At 45.4% G+C, this 16959-nt stretch overlaps 1 protein-coding gene across 1 annotated transcript in view; it reads left to right on the top strand.

The window, feature by feature from the left end:
- The window catches only part of slc25a26 (solute carrier family 25 member 26), a 320181-nt gene that overhangs the window by 190317 nt on the left and 112905 nt on the right, over positions 1 to 16959 (top strand). The window lies entirely within an intron of this gene.

Genomic DNA, 16959 nt, shown 5'->3' with positions numbered 1-16959 from the left:
CTGATAATGCAATGTTTAGCTGCGGCAAGACTTGGAATCACGGATTGGTGACTGCTTTCTTTCTGGCAACCTCACTCCAACTTTGACAACTCACAGGGCCCAAATTTCCCCAACCCCATTTTCCGGCGACGCACCGACTTTGGGCACTCAAAACGGCGCCAAAAAACTTACAAACAATTCTGGCCACTCTGCTGTGTGTCCCGGGTCCTGGTGTGGCGTGGGAGGCGGAGCTACAGCCCTGCGCTGAAAACAGTGCCGACAGCTGTCCGCATGCGCAGTGGAGTCTGCGCGCATGCGCAGTAGCTCTCGCCCTCCCAGCGCATCCTGCAAGCTGTGAGCAGGACCCGATGCTCGCCCCCCCCCCCCCCCCCCAATCCCTGGCCGAAGGGACGACCCGATACTCTTCAACAGCACTGCACTGGTAAACGATACTGCACCAACACAGAGCCATGGTTGAAGTAAGTTAGGGGTGCTAGCAGGAGTGGCATGTCTGTCAGACAGGTTCCCACAGAGTTCATGGAATCCTGTTGTTTGGAAGCACCAGCAGCCATAGTGAATCGCTTAGCACAGTGTGCACAGTTGCATACATGGGACTTGCGTACAAGGAACTTTTTTTTATAGCCGGGTGGGAGAGGTATTATTTTGTCTTTAAAGAAAAGTCCGGTCCTGATGCAGTTAAACATATTTCTGTAATATTAAATTCAGAATTTTCGTAACAATAAGTTGGCAGCATAGAGCGAGGCTAGTGGTGATCTGAAACGTTAATATGCTATCCAGAGATGTAGGTCATAGCTAGTCCAAAGACATGCTGGCATTGATGCTGCTTAATTTCAGTGAGAAACTCTCAGGTCAACCCATCGTTTAATTAGATTTTGGGTGTCAATATGTTGAAATGGACATTTTAGACTATAAAAGATAGTTTTCATTTAATGTTGATAGGATAGCCAATCTGTGTGAACTAATGTACATTGTTTGGCCCAGCTTTGAGCCCTTGGTGACCTATGTTTTTTTGTAATTTATTATTGATGGTTCTTATGCTTCTTTAATGTTGCTGTGAAGGTGTTTAGTGCTTTGCAAGGTCCTCTCACTTCCCTCCCCCATCCCCCCCCCCCCCCCCGCCAATCTCTGGCGACCTGCGCTGATTTCTTAACTCTCCGCAAGGATTTTCTGCGCGGCCACATACGCTGGCCTAAGTTAGTTTGGAGCAACTATTAGTTGTCCAAACTGGCTTAAATGGCCAAAACAGGCGTCGGTGGCTGGTAACGCCCCCTTCTGAAAAAAAAATCCTAACGAACTCACTTACACTGGCACAAATTACCGTATATACTCGCGTATCCTGCGATCTCGCGTATCCTGCGATCTCGCGTATCATGTGACCCCTAAATCTTCGTCCCCAAAACATGATTTTACCATATATCTCATGTATCATGTGAGTCACTTTTTTGAGATCGAATACAGACCTTAACATGAAACATCGAGTGGATTCTGCTGTGAAAGCTGTTCGCGAATCGAACACCGATACAGCAATCGTTCCAGCTGGCTTGACTAGCGTCGTTCAGCCACAGCCTCTACTGTGTTTGCGGGTAAAAGAAGCATGGGCTGAGATAGATGGAGCCTCTAATAATGCAGCAAACTTCAGAGGGAGTTGTGGGTGGCGGAGGTCGGGTCGCCGGGGGGGTGGGGGGGGGGGGGTGAAGAGGAGGTCGGGTTGGGTCACCGGGGGGGAAGCGGAGGTCGGGTTGCTGGGTGGGGGGGGAGTTGGGGGAGCGGAGGTCGGGTCGCCGGGGTAGGGAGAGCGGGGGTCAGGTCGGATCCGGTCTGGTCTCTTTCCTCCCCCCCCCCCCCCCCCGACCTCCGCGACTCTCTCTCTCATCCCCCCCGATACAGTACAAGCGACAATAGAGGCTGCAATCCAGCCCAGGAGATACCTGCCGAGATTCAGCGTGGATACGGTCTGCTTAACAGCCTAACAGCCTAATCTTGGCCAGCACTTCACACCCGCAAATTTTGTATCTCGCGTATCATGCGACCCCCCCAAATTTAGGTTACAATTTAGGTCTTCAAAAGTCGCATGATACGCGAATATATACGGTAAATGTGCAGAATGGGGATCTTTAAGATAATCCAGAAAAATCAAGTTTCTCCAAATAAAACGGAGCAACTCCTGGGGAAATTTGGACCCAGAGAGTGCACAAGGAAACACACACACGTTGAACTTTTTTAAAAATTCCCTTGCTGTTTTTTTTCTCCCATCTCCTCTACAAGACACTAACTTTGTGCTAGGTACAGTTCCACAGTTGCCCTTCCTCTTAATCCCTTCACTAAAACTGGTTGGCTGCCTCATCAAAGTCTCAACCAATGCTGATCAGCCCAAGAATTTGGGTGTTACCTTCTGTTTTGTTGCTGCTTGTCATAAGCTGTACAATGTACTTTACCTTAACTTCGCAAACTGTGAAAATAGGGGGAAGGAATTACAGGGGAGGAATCAGTTTGCCGCCTTTATGTAACCGAGCCATTGCTGCTTTTTCTAACTAATTTGTTTTGAATACTGGAAGTTTCTAAACCTCCCAATCACATTACTCTCCTTCATTGGCGATCATCCCTGGTGCTGCTGATCTGCCGTTGCTCATTTTCAACCACTGCTCTGATGTTGCTGGTGAGTTCCAGATTCCTACAAGCATATGGCAGCTCTTTAAACTCCTTGGCATTGCTACAGAACATGTGTCGAAACATTAATGAGCTACCTGGGCAATCATGGAGACCCCAGTGGGTCCCACAATATGCTTCTTTTTTGGCCACTGTTCTGAATCTCTCTCCCTCCATGGCAACCATATTTCCACTGTGTACTGCTTAACGTCAGCAAACTCCGTTTATCACAGCAGTCCTCCAGAGCCTTCCATATTCTCTAAGCAATACTGTTGGCCTTTGCTGGATTAACTCCAGAATTCTTATAAGGGTATTAAAGGCAATAATGCTAGGAATCTCTACCAATTACCTAGTACTATCAAACTTGAATAAATTATTTGAGTCACCAATTCCTGGAACTGTCACCATAGTACCTGTGCAAAGGAGGAAAAGGAGCAATTTTTACAATGTATAAAATACCTGTGCGTATTGTGTAAAATTATTTCTGTGTGGGGAGAGAGCAAGTTTATGTCGAGGAACCAATTAGGGGGAGGCCATCTTAGACTGGGTGTTGTGTAATGAGAGAGGATTAATTAACAATCTCATTGTGCGAGGCCCCTTGGGGAAGAGTGACCATAATATGGTGGAATTTTGCATTAGGATGGAGAATGAAACAGTTAATTCAGAGACCATGATCCAGAACTTAAAGAAGGGTAACTTTGAAGGTATGAGGCGTGAATTGGCTAAGATAGATTGGCGAATGATACTTAAGGGGTTGACTGTGGATGGGCAATGGCAGACATTTAGAGACCGCATGGATGAACGACAACAATTGTACATTCCTGTCTGGCATAAAAATAAAAAAAGGAAGGTGGCTCAACCGTGGCTATCTAGGGAAATCAGGGATAGTATTGATGCCAAGGAAGTGGCATACAAATTGGCCAGAAATAGCAGCGAACCTGGGGACTGGGAGAAATTTAGAACTCAGCAGAGGAGGACAAAGGGTTTGATTAGGGCAGGGAAAATGGAGTACGAGAAGAAGCTTGCAGGGAACATTAAGGCGGATTGCAAAAGTTTCTATAGGTATGTAAAGAGAAAAAGGTTAGTAAAGACAAACGTAGGTCCCCTGCAGTCAGAATCAGGGGAAGTCATAACGGGGAACAAAGAAATGGCAGACCAATTGAACAAGTACTTTGGTTCAGTATTCACTAAGGAGGACACAAACAACCTTCCGGATACAAAAGTGGTCAGAGGGTCTATTAAGGAGGAGGAACTGAGGGAAATCTTTATTGGTCGGGAAATTGTGTTGGGGAAATTGATGGAATTGAAGGCCGATAAATCCCCAGGGCCTGATGGACTGCATCCCAGAGTACTTAAGGAGGTGGCCTTGGAAATAGCGGATGCATTGACAGTCATTTTCCAACATTCCATTGACTCTGGATCAGTTCCTATCGAGTGGAGGGTAGCCAATGTAACCCCACTTTTTAAAAAAGGAGGGAGAGAGAAAACAGGGAATTATAGACCGGTCAGCCTGACATCGGTAGTGGGTAAAATGATGGAATCAATTATTAAGGATGTCATAGCAGCGCATTTGGAAAATGGTGACATGATAGGTCCAAGTCAGCATGGATTTGTGAAAGGGAGATCATGCTTGACAAATCTTCTGGAATTTTTTGAGGATGTTTCCAGTAAAGTGGACAAAGGAGAACCAGTTGATGTGGTATATTTGGACTTTCAGAAGGCTTTCGACAAGGTTCCACACAGGAGATTAATGTGCAAAGTTAAAGCACATGGGATTGGGGGTAGTGTGCTGACATGGATTGAGAACTGGTTGTCAGACAGGAAGCAAAGAGTAGGAGTAAATGGGTACTTTTCAGAATGGCAGGCAGTGACTAGTGGGGTACCGCAAGGTTCTGTGCTGGGGCCCCAGCTGTTTACATTGTACATTAATGAATTAGACGACGGGATTAAATGTAGTATCTCCAAATTTGCGGATGACTCTAAATTGGGTGGCAGTGTGAGCTGCGAGGAGGATGCTATGAGGCTGCAGAGTGACTTGGATAGGTTAGGTGAGTAGGCAAATGCGTGGCAGATGAAGTATAATGTGGATAAATGTGAGGTTATCCACTTTGGTGGTAAAAACAGAGAGACAGACTATTATCTGAATGGTGACAGATTAGGAAAAGGGAAGGTGCAACGAGACCTGGGTATCATGGTACATCAGTCATTGAAGGTTGGCATGCAGGTACAGCAGGCGGTTAAGAAAGCAAATGGCATGTTGGCCTTCATAGCGAGGGGATTTGAGTACAGGGGCAGGGAGGTGTTGCTACAGTTGTACAGGGCCTTAGTGAGGCCACACCTGGAGTATTGTGTACAGTTTTGGTCTCCTAACTTGAGGAAGGACATTCTTGCTATTGAGGGAGTGCAGCGAAGATTCACCAGACTGATTCCCGGGACGGTGGGACTGACCTATCAAGAAAGACTGGATCAACTGGGCTTGTATTCACTGGAGTTCAGAAGAGTGAGAGGGGACCTCATAGAAACGTTTAAAATTCTGACGGGTTTGGACAGGTTGGATGCAGGAAGAATGTTCCCAATGTTGGGGAAGTCCAGAACCAGGGGTCACAGTCTAAGGATAAGGGGTAAGCCATTTAGGACTGAGATGAGGAGAAACTTCTTCACCCAGAGAGTGGTGAACCTGTGGAATTCTCTACCACAGAAAGTAGTTGAGGCCAATTCACTAAATATATTCAAAAGGGAGTTAGATGAAGTCCTTACTACTCGGGGGATCAAGGGGTATGGCGTGAAAGCAGGAAGGGGGTACTGAAGTTTCATGTTCAGCCATGAACTCATTGAATGGCGGTGCAGGCTAGAAAGGCTGAATGGCCTGCTCCTGCACCTATTTTCTATGTTTCTATGTGTATATAATATGTGTATTTTACATTGTTATTACATCATCATCATCATAGGCAGTCCCTTGGAATCAAGGAAGACTTGCTTCCACTCTTAACATGAGTCCTTAGGTGGCTGAACAGTCCAATACGAGAACCACAGACTCTGTCACAAGTGGGGCAGATAGTCGTTGAGGGAAGGGGTGGGTGGGACCGGTTTTCCGCACACTCTTTCGGCTGCCTGTACTTGATTTTTGCATGCTCTCGGCGATGAGACTCGAGGTGCTCGGCGCCCGTCAGGGTGCGCTTTCTCCACTTAGGGCGGTCTTTGGCCAGGGACTCCAAGTGAGGATGTTGCACTTTATTAGGGAGGCTTTGAGGGTGCTTGTGTAATGTTTCCACTGCCCACCTTTGGCTCGTTTGCCATGAAGGAGTTCCGAGTAGAGCGCTTGCTTTGGGAGTCTCGTGTCTGGCATGCGAACAATGTGGCTTGCCCAGCGGAGCTAATCAAGTGTGTTCAGTGCAAACTCTCTTTATCACAGCAGCCCTCTAGAGTCTTCCTGAGGCTTAAGCAACAACCCAACTCCGGAGCAGCAAAGCAGCATTATAGACGCCTCAAGGCTGAGATCCAACAAAAAACCCGGGACCTAAAGAACAGGTGGTGGTGAATGGAGAAAGCGCAGGAGATACAGCAGATGGCCGACAGCCATGATGTGCGAGGATTCTTCATCGCGGTCAAGGCCACCTACGGTCCAAACACCCAAACTCCACCCCACTGCTGCCCAAGAACGGGGAAACACTCATCAAAGACACCGAAGCAGTTAGGGCCCGCTGGAAGGAGCACTTTGACAATCTCCTCAACCGAGACTCTGTTATTACATCGAACTATATAGAATGTACATGCGGTCCAACTGGTCCATGCAAGTAGCAAGTTTTCTCTTAGTCTACCCTATTGAATCCTTTCATAATCTTAAAGACCTCAATACTCTCTCTTCTCGAGACAAGAGCTTCAATCTGTTCAATCAGTCTTGATAGTTATTACCTCTTATTTCTTTTATCATCCTTGTAAATCCTTTTTGCACCTTTCCCATGCCTCTATATCATTTTTATAATATGGAGACCAAAACTGTTCACAGCACTCCAAGTGTGGACTAACCAAGGTGCTATACAAGTTGAACCCGAGATCGATTTAATGCCATTCCTGCATTACAGTGTGGAAAGAGGAATCTTTTATGTCTTTAGCCACAAGCCAATCCTATGAGCAAATTCTCCAAATAACCTGAGGCAGTGTTAACATCTTGAACTTTTCTTGTTTGAGTAAACAATTCAAGATCTAACTGTAGCATTGGGCAGAGGCCACGTCCCCGATATTTAAGTGGAGGTGGAGAGGGTGCGGGGGAGAGCAAAAATGGCCGGGGAATGCGTCGAGGTGGGGGATGCAGGGATCGTGCCGAATTTAATGGCAGGACCTAATTATCATCTTTTTTCTTACATTTCCCGCTTGGCAGCCGGCCAAATTGACGAGCTGGGCAGCTGCTGGGCGAGAAACCAGACTTCCACCAGTTCAGGCTGATGCACGTTATAATGACACCCAAGTTTGCCAATAATCTGATTTCATCAGTTTCATTGACTTGTGTTTTTTTTAGTCCACATTTTATCTCTTGAAGTGAGGGTATGTTCTGGAGTTCAGGCTGTGGCTTGCATTAAAAAAAATCACCTTACTTCATGTTCAAAGGGCCAAATGTTGCACCATCACACATACAGCTTTACAACAGACACATTTTTTTTTCCTTGTTCCGATTGCATTTGATTTAAGATCCGTTAGAAGCAGAAAACCTTTGGTTCTGCACTAGACAGTGGATAATCTGTTGACAAGAGGTCCAGGTCAGTGACAATCCGGCATTGAATAAATCTGTCACCGATATTTATACCATATGTGATCTGATTTTTGACGATCACCACTAAAATTTAATCCGATCAAAGATGTCTCTGTAATTAAATTCATATTGCTGTTCTGAGAAAGTTCCAGCTCTGCAGCTATTTTAAATTAATAAAGCCCTTGACTAAATATTGCCAAATGTAAGGTGATCTTGGGACCTTAATTCAGGATTAGAAACCCTGCAGTGGAACCTGACAGCTGCCTCACGCAGGCTTTGCATGTTTAAATGGCCTGTTTAAATCTGCAGAATTTTCAATCTAAATTTGTAGATAGGAATTTTAAAAATGCAGTATAAATTTGAAGTGTAAATGGTAAAATAAATTTGTAATAATTACACAGAGTGACCCCCCATGTACTTCAGAATTCAGCACATCCACCAGTTGAGCTTTATAGCTTGAGAAGAAGATCTTAACTAGAGCTGGCACGGGGTTTTCTAATAATGAACATCTGTGCAAAGCAAGTAGTGTGGTAAAGGTAATGTGTGTTTATTTTTTAAAAGAGCTCTTTTGCTCGGTCAAAACTGAGCTCAGATAAAGAGAGTATTTCAAAATGTATATTTTGCAACTGGAATCAAAGAATTTTATGTGTTTTCCCTATTTCTTGATTCTTTATATGGTTTCCTTGTAGTTTGTTTTTTTTCTTCTTGTATTTTCTTATATTTTATTCTTGAATATTTCTCAGTCAGATAGCTTGCACTTTATATTCTTATTTGGGTGAAGCCAGGATGTGCTGCTTCATGGAATGGGTGGTAGAAATCTGGAATTCTCCTCCAAAAAGCTGCTTCAAGTAAGTCGATTGCAAATTTAAAAACTGAGATTGATAGATATTTGTTGGTCTCGGGAATTAAAGGATATAGAACCGTGGATAAATGAAGCTAAGATACAGATCGGCCATGATATAATTGAATGGCAGACTAGGCGTGAGGGGCTAAATGGCCTACTCCTGATCCTATGGGCTGGATTTTCGAGGGGTTTGCGACAGGACGTTCACCGCGTTTTGACCCTCCGCGGCGAAAACCCGGACATACCGCCGGGGAGAGCTGCGCCGGACGTGTAACGACGCGGATTGCGTTACTGTCCGAGTTTTGTCAGTCTCCCGACCCGTACGCCGCACCCAGAACACCGACGGGTGTAAAACCTGCAGCGGTAAGTTAGAAAACCCGCATAAAAGGTAAGTTAAAGTTTTTATTTTTTAATTTTTTTTGCAGCGATTAGTTAAGGATCTTGGTAATGTTTTTGGAATGTTTTTTGGAATTTTTTTTCCCCCTCCCAAGGCTTCTCTCGCAGTGCAAACGACCCCACACTAAAGTTGCCGAAACTCGCGTTTTGCGCCGTGAATAATGGTGAATTAATCCTTTGCGACCCCAAAGGCCAAAAGTTCGGCCCAAAATCAGTAATGCAGCGAAAACGATAATTTTAACATACCGCTAACGTTTTCGCCCAAAATCCCGAAAATCCAGCCCGTTAGGTTCCTATCTGCTAGCATGTACTCTGAGAATCCCCTCCCTTTTTCTCCATTTAATAATATATTCTGTTTCTCAATATGTCTTGTCTTGTGGCTAAATTGATTCATATTTATCATGTTCTTTAGATTCTTTAATAAAGGATAGAAAAATAGAACTTGCATTTATATCCCACATTTCATAATCTTAGTCCCAAAGCACTTCACAGTCAAGGACTTTTGAAAGGTGGCCACTATTGAAAAGTAGGGAACTGGTTGTAATAATCTTTATGTCTTCTCAATTTGTCATTTTATTTCTTCAATTTGATCTATCCATTGCATGGAGATCACGTCTTAAAATATATATTTCTAAGTGTACTTACAGACTAAATGGAAACTATTGTGTTCCTAACGCAGATGAGGCTGCACACAAGGAGGTTAAAGTAACAGTGACCTCAGTCTTTAATAAGACACTCCAGAGTGAGGAACAAGCCTTAGGGGGACGGCTTATATACAGTGCTCCCAAGGGATGCTGGGATCCCTTGGGGCTTCAGGGGATGAGCTCCCTGATGGCGGAACATGGGAGTGCATGCTTTACAGATGTACAACATCACTACCCTCGCCCCCCCAACAGTCAAAATGAAAACTATTTACAAGGTGAGGCGCTCCGGAGTCTTTCTTTCCCTGGTGGACCGCCTCGCTGTGTTGGCTGTGCCCTCGCTGGGCTAGCGTGTTGTTGGTCCTGCAGGGCTGCTTGGTGAGCCTGGCCTTGCTGGGCGTGATGGGTTCGATTTCCTGGTCCGGCGTGGTGTCGTTGATCCTTTGGGTGTGTGTTGTGGGCTCGAAAAAGGTGGTGTCTGCTGTGGGTTGTTCAGGGCAGTCTGTGAACCGCAGCCTCGTTTGGTCCAGGTGCTTTCTGCAAATTTGTCCATTGTCAAGTTTGACTACAAACACCCTACTCCCTTCTTTAGCTATCACCGTGCCCGCGATCCACTTGGGACCATGTTTATAGTTTAGCACATACACAGGGTCATTCAGATCAATTTCCCGTGACACAGTGGCGCGACCATCGTTTACATTTTGTTGCTGCCGCCTGCTCTCTACCTGATCATGCAGGTTGGGGTGAACCAGCAAGAGTCTGGTTTTAAGTGTCCTTTTCATGAGTAGCTCAGCCGGGGGCACCCCTGTGAGCAAGTGGGGTCTCGTGCGGTAACTGAGCAGTACTCGGGACAGGCGGGTTTGGACTGAGCCTTCTGTGACTCGTTTAAGGCTCTGTTTGATTGTTTGTACTGCCCGCTCTGCCTGCCCATTGGAGGCTGGTTTAAACGGGGCCGAGGTGACATGTTTGATCCCATTGTGGGTCATGAATTCTTTAAATTCGGCACTGGTGAAACATGGCCCGTTGTCACGGACCAATATGTCAGGCAGGCTGTGGGTGGCAAACATGGCCCTCAGGCTTTCAATGGTGGCGGTGGCGATGCTTCCCGACATTATTTCACATTCAATCCATTTTGAAAAAGCATCCACCATCACCAGGAACATTTTATCGAGAAACGGGCCCGCATAGTCAACATGGATCCTCGACCATGGTCTGAAGGGCCAGGACCACAAGCTTAGTGGTGCCTCTCTGGGCGCGTTGCTCAACTGAGCACATACGCTGCATTGCCGTACACAGGACTCTAAGTCAGAGTCGATATCGGGCCACCACACGTGGGATCTGGTTATCGCTTTCATCATTACTATACCCGGGTGTGTGCTGTGGAGATCTGAGATGAACGTCTCCCCGCGCTTTTTTGGTAGCACTACGCGATTACCCCACAACAGGCAGTCTGCCTGAATGGACAGCTCGTCCTTTCGCCGCTGGAACAACTTGATTAGCTCTTGCCTTTCAACGGGGATGCTGGCCCAGCTCCCATGCAGTACACAGATTTTTACTAGGGACAGCAGAGGATCTTGGCTGGTCCAAGTTCTAATCTGGTGGGCCGTGAAAGGTGACTTATCATTTTCAAACATTTCCATGACCATCAACAAGTCTGCAGGCTGCGCCATTTCCACCCCCGTGGTGGGCAATGGTAGCCGACTGACAGCATCCGCACAGTTCTCGGTGCCTGGCCTGTGGTGGTATAGTTATACGCTGATGGCGCGAATGCCCACCTTTGTATGCGGGCTGAGGCATTAGTATTTATCCCCTTGTTTTCAGCGAACAGGGATGTGAGGGGCTTGTGATTTATTTCCAGCTCAAATTTGAGGCCAAACAGGTACTGATGCATTTTCTTTACCCCGAGCACACACGCTAATGCCTCTTTCTCAATCATGCTGTAGGCTCTCTTGGCCTTAGACAAGCTCCTGGAAGAATAGGCGACAGGTTGCAACTGCCCCGCAACGTTAGCTTGTTGTAATAAACACCCGACTCCGTACGACGACGCGTCACATGCTAGCACAAGTCTTTTACACGGGTTATACAATACAAGCAGCTTGTTGGAGCATAAAATGTTTCTGGCTTTCTCAAAAGCAATTACTTGGTTTTTTTCCCCCATACCCAGTTCTCACCTTTACGCAATAACACATGTAGGGGCTCTAAGAGAGTGCTTAACCCTGGAAGGAAGTTATCAAAATAGTTGAGGAGTCCCAGGAACGACCACAGCTCCGTGACGTTATGTGGCCTGGGCGCATTCCTGATAGCCTCTGTCTTGGCGTCTGTGGGCCGAATGCCGTCCGCCACGATCTTTCTCCCCAAATACTCCACTTCTGTTGCCATGAAGACGCATTTCGACCTCTTCAGCCGCAGCCCTACGCGATCCAGTCGCTGGAGGACCTCCTCCAAGTATTTTTGTAGGCTCTCTACGGTGTCCCGACCCATGACCAATTTGTCGTGTGTGGTACCAACTTGAGTAGGCTCTCCATGTTTCTCTGGAAGATCGCTGCAGCCGACCAAATTCCAAACAGGCATCTGTTGTAGATGAACAGTCCCTTGTGCGTGTTGATGCAGGTGAGACCCTTCGAAGACTCCTCCAGCTCCTGCGTCATGTAGGCCGAAGTCAGGTCGAGCTTGGTGAATGTCTTGCCAGCGTCGCAAATAGGTTGTCTGCCTTAGGTAGCGGGTATTGGTCCTGTCGCGAGAAACGATTAATAGTTACTTTATAATCGCCACAAATCCTGACCGTGCCATCACTTTTGAGTACTGGAACAATCAGGCTGGTCCACTCGCTGAATTCCACTGGGGAGATGAATGCCCTCGCGTTTGCAGCCTGTCCAGCTCGATTTCCACTCTCTCCCTCATCATATGAGGTACCGCTCGCGCCTTGTGGTGAATGGGTCGTGCCTCTGGGGCCAAGTGGATCCGCACCTTCGCCCCGGAAAAGTTTCCAATGCCTGGCTCAAAAAGGGAAGGAAATTTGTTAAGAACCTGGGTACATGAGGCCTCATCGGCATGTGAAAGCGCTCGGATTTTATCCCAGTTCCAGCGGATTTTGCCCAGCCAGCTCCTTCCAAGCAGTGTGGGGCCATCGCCTGGGACAATCCAGAGTGGCAGTTCGTGCACCGTGCCCTTGTCGGTGACCTTGACCATGGCGCTGCCCAGGACAGTGATGAGCTCTTTGGTGTACATTCTCAGTTTTGTGTGGATGGGGCTCAGGGCTGGTCTGAATGCCTTGTTACACCACAGTCTCTCAAACATCTTTTTACTCATGATGGATTGGCTAGCGCCAGTGTCCAGTTCCATGGCTACGGGTCAGCCATTCAATTTTACGTTTAGCATTATAGGTGAACATTTCGTCGAAAATGTGTGCACCTCAAGTACTTCAGCATCTGCCTCCTCTCTCTGAGGCTCGAAATTGCTTTGATCCACCATGGAGCGATCTTTCTCTGCCACGTGGTGGTTAGCAGGTTTTGCAGAGCTTGCAGCTCGTTTGCAATCTCGTTGTTCCAATTGTTCCACAGCTCTTGCAAACATACTCTTTGAAGCAGCATGAATAGGCTGAATGGAAGCCTCCACAACACCAACAAGGTGTGAATTGCCTTGCATTCATCCTTTGTTGGGGACTCTGAGTCATCTGGGTCACCTGAGGCCTGTTGGCAGTTGCAGACTCGTGGGTTCTGCCCTGTACATTTCTGCTCGCAAACACAGTTCCAGTTAATTTATGAACATTGCTAGCACTTGTGTGCTGAGAGATTTGTTTGGTGTTATCACTGATGGACATAAACGCCTGTGCTATCGCAATGGCCTTACTGAGGGTCGGTGTCTCTACAGTCAAAAGTTTTCGTAGGATGGTCTCGTGGCCAATGCCCAGTACAAAAAAGTCTCTGAGCATTTGCTCCAGGTAGCCATCAAACTCACATTGTCCTGCAAGTCGCCTTAGCTCGGCGATGTAGCTCGCCACTTCCTGACCTTCAGATCTCTGGCACGTGTAGAACTGATACCTCGCCATCAGCACGCTCTCCCTCGGGTTAAGATGCTCCTGAACCAGTGTACACAGCTCCTCATACGACTTCTGTGGGTTTCACCGGAGCCAGAAGATTCTTCATGAGGCTGTCGGTCGGTGCCCCGCAGACTGTGAGGAGGACCGCTCTCCTTTTTGCAGCGCTTCCTGCTCCGACCAGCTCATTGGCTACAAAGTACCGGTCTAGCCGTTCGACATAGGCTTCCCAGTCATCACCCTCCGAGAACTTCTCCAGGATGCCCACAGTTTGCTGCATCTTTGCGTTGGATTCGTATTCTCGTCGCCAGTTATTGTGTTCCTAACACAGATGAGGCTGCACACAGGGAGGTTAAAGTAACAGTGACCTCAGTCTTTAATAAGATACTCCAGAGTGAGGAACAGGCCTTTGGGGCCGGCTTATATACAGTGCTCCCAAGGGATGCTAGGAACCCTTGGGACTTCAGGGGATGAGCTCCCTGGTGACGGAACATGTGAGTGCATGCTTTACAGATACACAACAGAAACCTTGCCAGTTTGTGGACATCTACTGGCTCATTCATTGGTCCTCCAGGTTGTAGCTTCAGCTGCTTTAAGCACAGGTACTAATCTTGAACAAAAATACTTGTACCAAGTATTATGTGACCCTCATACCAGTCCGTCAGATGTGTACTTTTATGCATAAAATGAAAATACCAGATTCGATAACTGGCTGCTGTGAACGTCTGTGCCTCTCATTGCTGAAATGTCTTCTGAATTGCTCTAAAGACCAAACTTTGTGAGGGTTATGTCAGTTTAATTAAACTGTCCCTGGACAGGTTAGAATTGTTTTATGCATTATAACAATGTCTGCAAATTAGTAATCATGTTTTTGCCACATTGTTAAACCTTTAGCAGATGCTAGTAGCCTATACTCTCAAGAATACTTGTTGTTATTTATGTTTTACTGTCAGCAAGAAAATTCACTTCGGTGCTCAGACAGGCAGGTTTCATGCAGGTTCGAGGGAGTAATGTTTGAAATTCTGTAGTAGCGTCAAGGAAGACTTGACAATGAACTGAAATTTCTTCATGCATTAAATTAAAGCAAAATCTATCAATATATGGACATGAGGTGTGTAGGTCTGTGACTACATTTGCAATCATTTCACTATTTGCTCATCGATAAAAGGAACAATTCTAAGCATCATAGAATTTAATATGGGAACTGTGAAAGACATTTGTTGAATTAATTTTACTCTTTTTTTTTTACAATCAGCATTTGAATTTTACTCAATGTAATTTGAAATAAAAGAACATTCTGGTGACTTGCAGAAGTAAGTCGGCACTTGAAGAGCTTAATATGTGCTGGTTCTCATTTATTGTACTCTCTGAATAAGTACGGTATATTTAATGAGATCACGCATCATTAATTCGGCTCCATGCATGGTTGTGTGTTTCAGATGAAGTTAAACTGTTCTTTTCCTCAACGCTAATCAAAAAGCTTTTCTTTGAAAAATATTATATGTCTGAAAACAATAAATGCAGCAAGGTTTTCTAGACTGCTTCAGTTTTATAATGTGTTTCACCTGTAGCTTTCTACATTTTGTATTTATCTGTGTAATAATCATATGTGTAAATATGTGTTTTAATAAACAAAGCAAAGATCACCACTATACAAGAGTTGTTGCTGATACAGTGTGACGTATTTATCTAGCTCAGGTTTTTGCTGTCCATGCTACTGTATAAAAGAAATACAACGGCACATTATTTATGGTGTGGATGTATTGTGTTCGATGCTTTCTAATATCAGTTTAATATTCTTTATCTGTCAGCTCTTTAACTCAAGCCACTGCATAATAGCTCTTTCTGCCATTGAATTCAACAATGTTAGGATATTAAATTGCCATGAATCATTCTTTTTGAAAAGCATGTTAACCACATTTTAAAATCTATTTCCATAAAATGTTTTCTCTTAAGTGAACATCTAAAAGTCTTTCATTAAAATAACTCTCATTGAAAATGATAAGAAATCAATAAATATTCCAACAGTTTCTGAAATGACAGTTTGTACAGGTTTCAATGTATTATGTATGCAAAAAGAATTTGCAATGCATTCTCTATCCCTTGAAAGCTTTTCAAACCCATTTTATCTATGCCATGGCAGAGATTATTTTTGTTATTAAATTACTGCACAGTTAACTTAATATTTAAATGCCTGCCAACATATTTCATATGGATTAAGGAGGCTATTTCCACTGGGGCTGATAGACGTGCAAAATTGAATAAGTAGGACAGGAAGGGTGGTGTGCATGTGCTGTCAGAGCTGAGATCGCCAATGGCTTGGAAATACATATTTCTCCAATTTTCCCAATTAGTGGCAGATCTGAATTACCTACAATGTACTCTGTATTACAAGCTTACCTATACTCACATTGAGGTGAGAGCCAATTCCGTAGGCCAGTTATTCCTGGAGCCACTGTTAGCCTCATCCAAGATCTGCTCTCCACCACACATGGCTCCTATGCAAGTGCATATTGACCCTGTCTGTGAGGCATGGGCATGTAATTTTTTTTTAACCTCAAATATTATTCCCCTGATGTCTGTTTTCCCCCTAATTCAGTGATTATGCACAGTCATATGCGGCCCAAGTTTGCCCAGGAGTTGCTCCGTTTTTTTTTGTGGCGCAATCAGATTTTTTCGGAGTATCTTAAAAATCGCAATTCTGCCCATTTAATTTGCTCCAGTGTCAGTGAGCTAGTTAGGTTTTTTTTTTAAGTTTAGTTTTTTTTTCAAAAGGGGACGTTACCAGCCACTTAGGCATGTTTTGGCCATTTAAGCAAGTTTAGACAGCTAAAAGTAATTTAGGCCAGTGTATGTGGCTACTTGTGGCCACACAGAAAAACGTTGCGGTGAACTAAGAAATCAGTGCAGGTAGGTACATTTAAAGCACCAAGCACTAAACAAAGCACAAAAATAAGCATTCAATAACACATTAAAAAAATACAAGGAAGCTGGCACCTAGCACCAAGACTTAGAAAGCACGAAACAACGAGATTAAAAATGGATTGGTAAACGAACAAATACATTATGGCAAGTCCTGTAAATAAGAGTTTCAGCCAAACTAGTTTACAGAATTCCTTTTGAAAGCAGATAAAGAGTAAACTTGAATGTAAATCAACAAGAATGTAGGACCACATAATCAATCAATAAATAAATAAATAAACAAATAAAAAATAGAAGTTCTACCTTCAGCAAAGCTTTTTACTGCAGAAAAACACTAGCAGCTGGCCGCCGATGAGGCAGCCCATTCAGCCAGGGCTAGGGGTGGTAAGATGTACGCCGGGAGGCTAGGCTCAACGTGGCATCGGTAAAGGAGCGGGGGCAGGGGTGGGGGGGGGGAGGCTGAACACAGCATTGGTAAAGGGGGGGGGGGGGGGGAGACTGAACGCGGCAGGGAAAGCTGATGAGGGAGCTCATTCGGCCAGGGCTAGGGGCGGCGTGCTTCATAGAAACATAGAAAATAGATGCAGGAGTAGACCATTCGGCCCTTCGAGCCTGCACCGCCATTCAGTAAGATCATGGCTGATCATTCACCTCAGTAGCCCTTTCCTGCTTTCTCTCCATACCCCTTGATCGCTTTAGCCGTAAGGGCCATATCTAACTCCCTCTT

Source organism: Pristiophorus japonicus, chromosome 12 (genome assembly GCF_044704955.1).
Source record: "Pristiophorus japonicus isolate sPriJap1 chromosome 12, sPriJap1.hap1, whole genome shotgun sequence".
NCBI lineage: Eukaryota > Metazoa > Chordata > Chondrichthyes > Pristiophoridae > Pristiophorus > Pristiophorus japonicus.
Note: the sequence above shows the minus strand (reverse complement) of the source record. Positions and strands in the feature narration are given on the sequence as shown.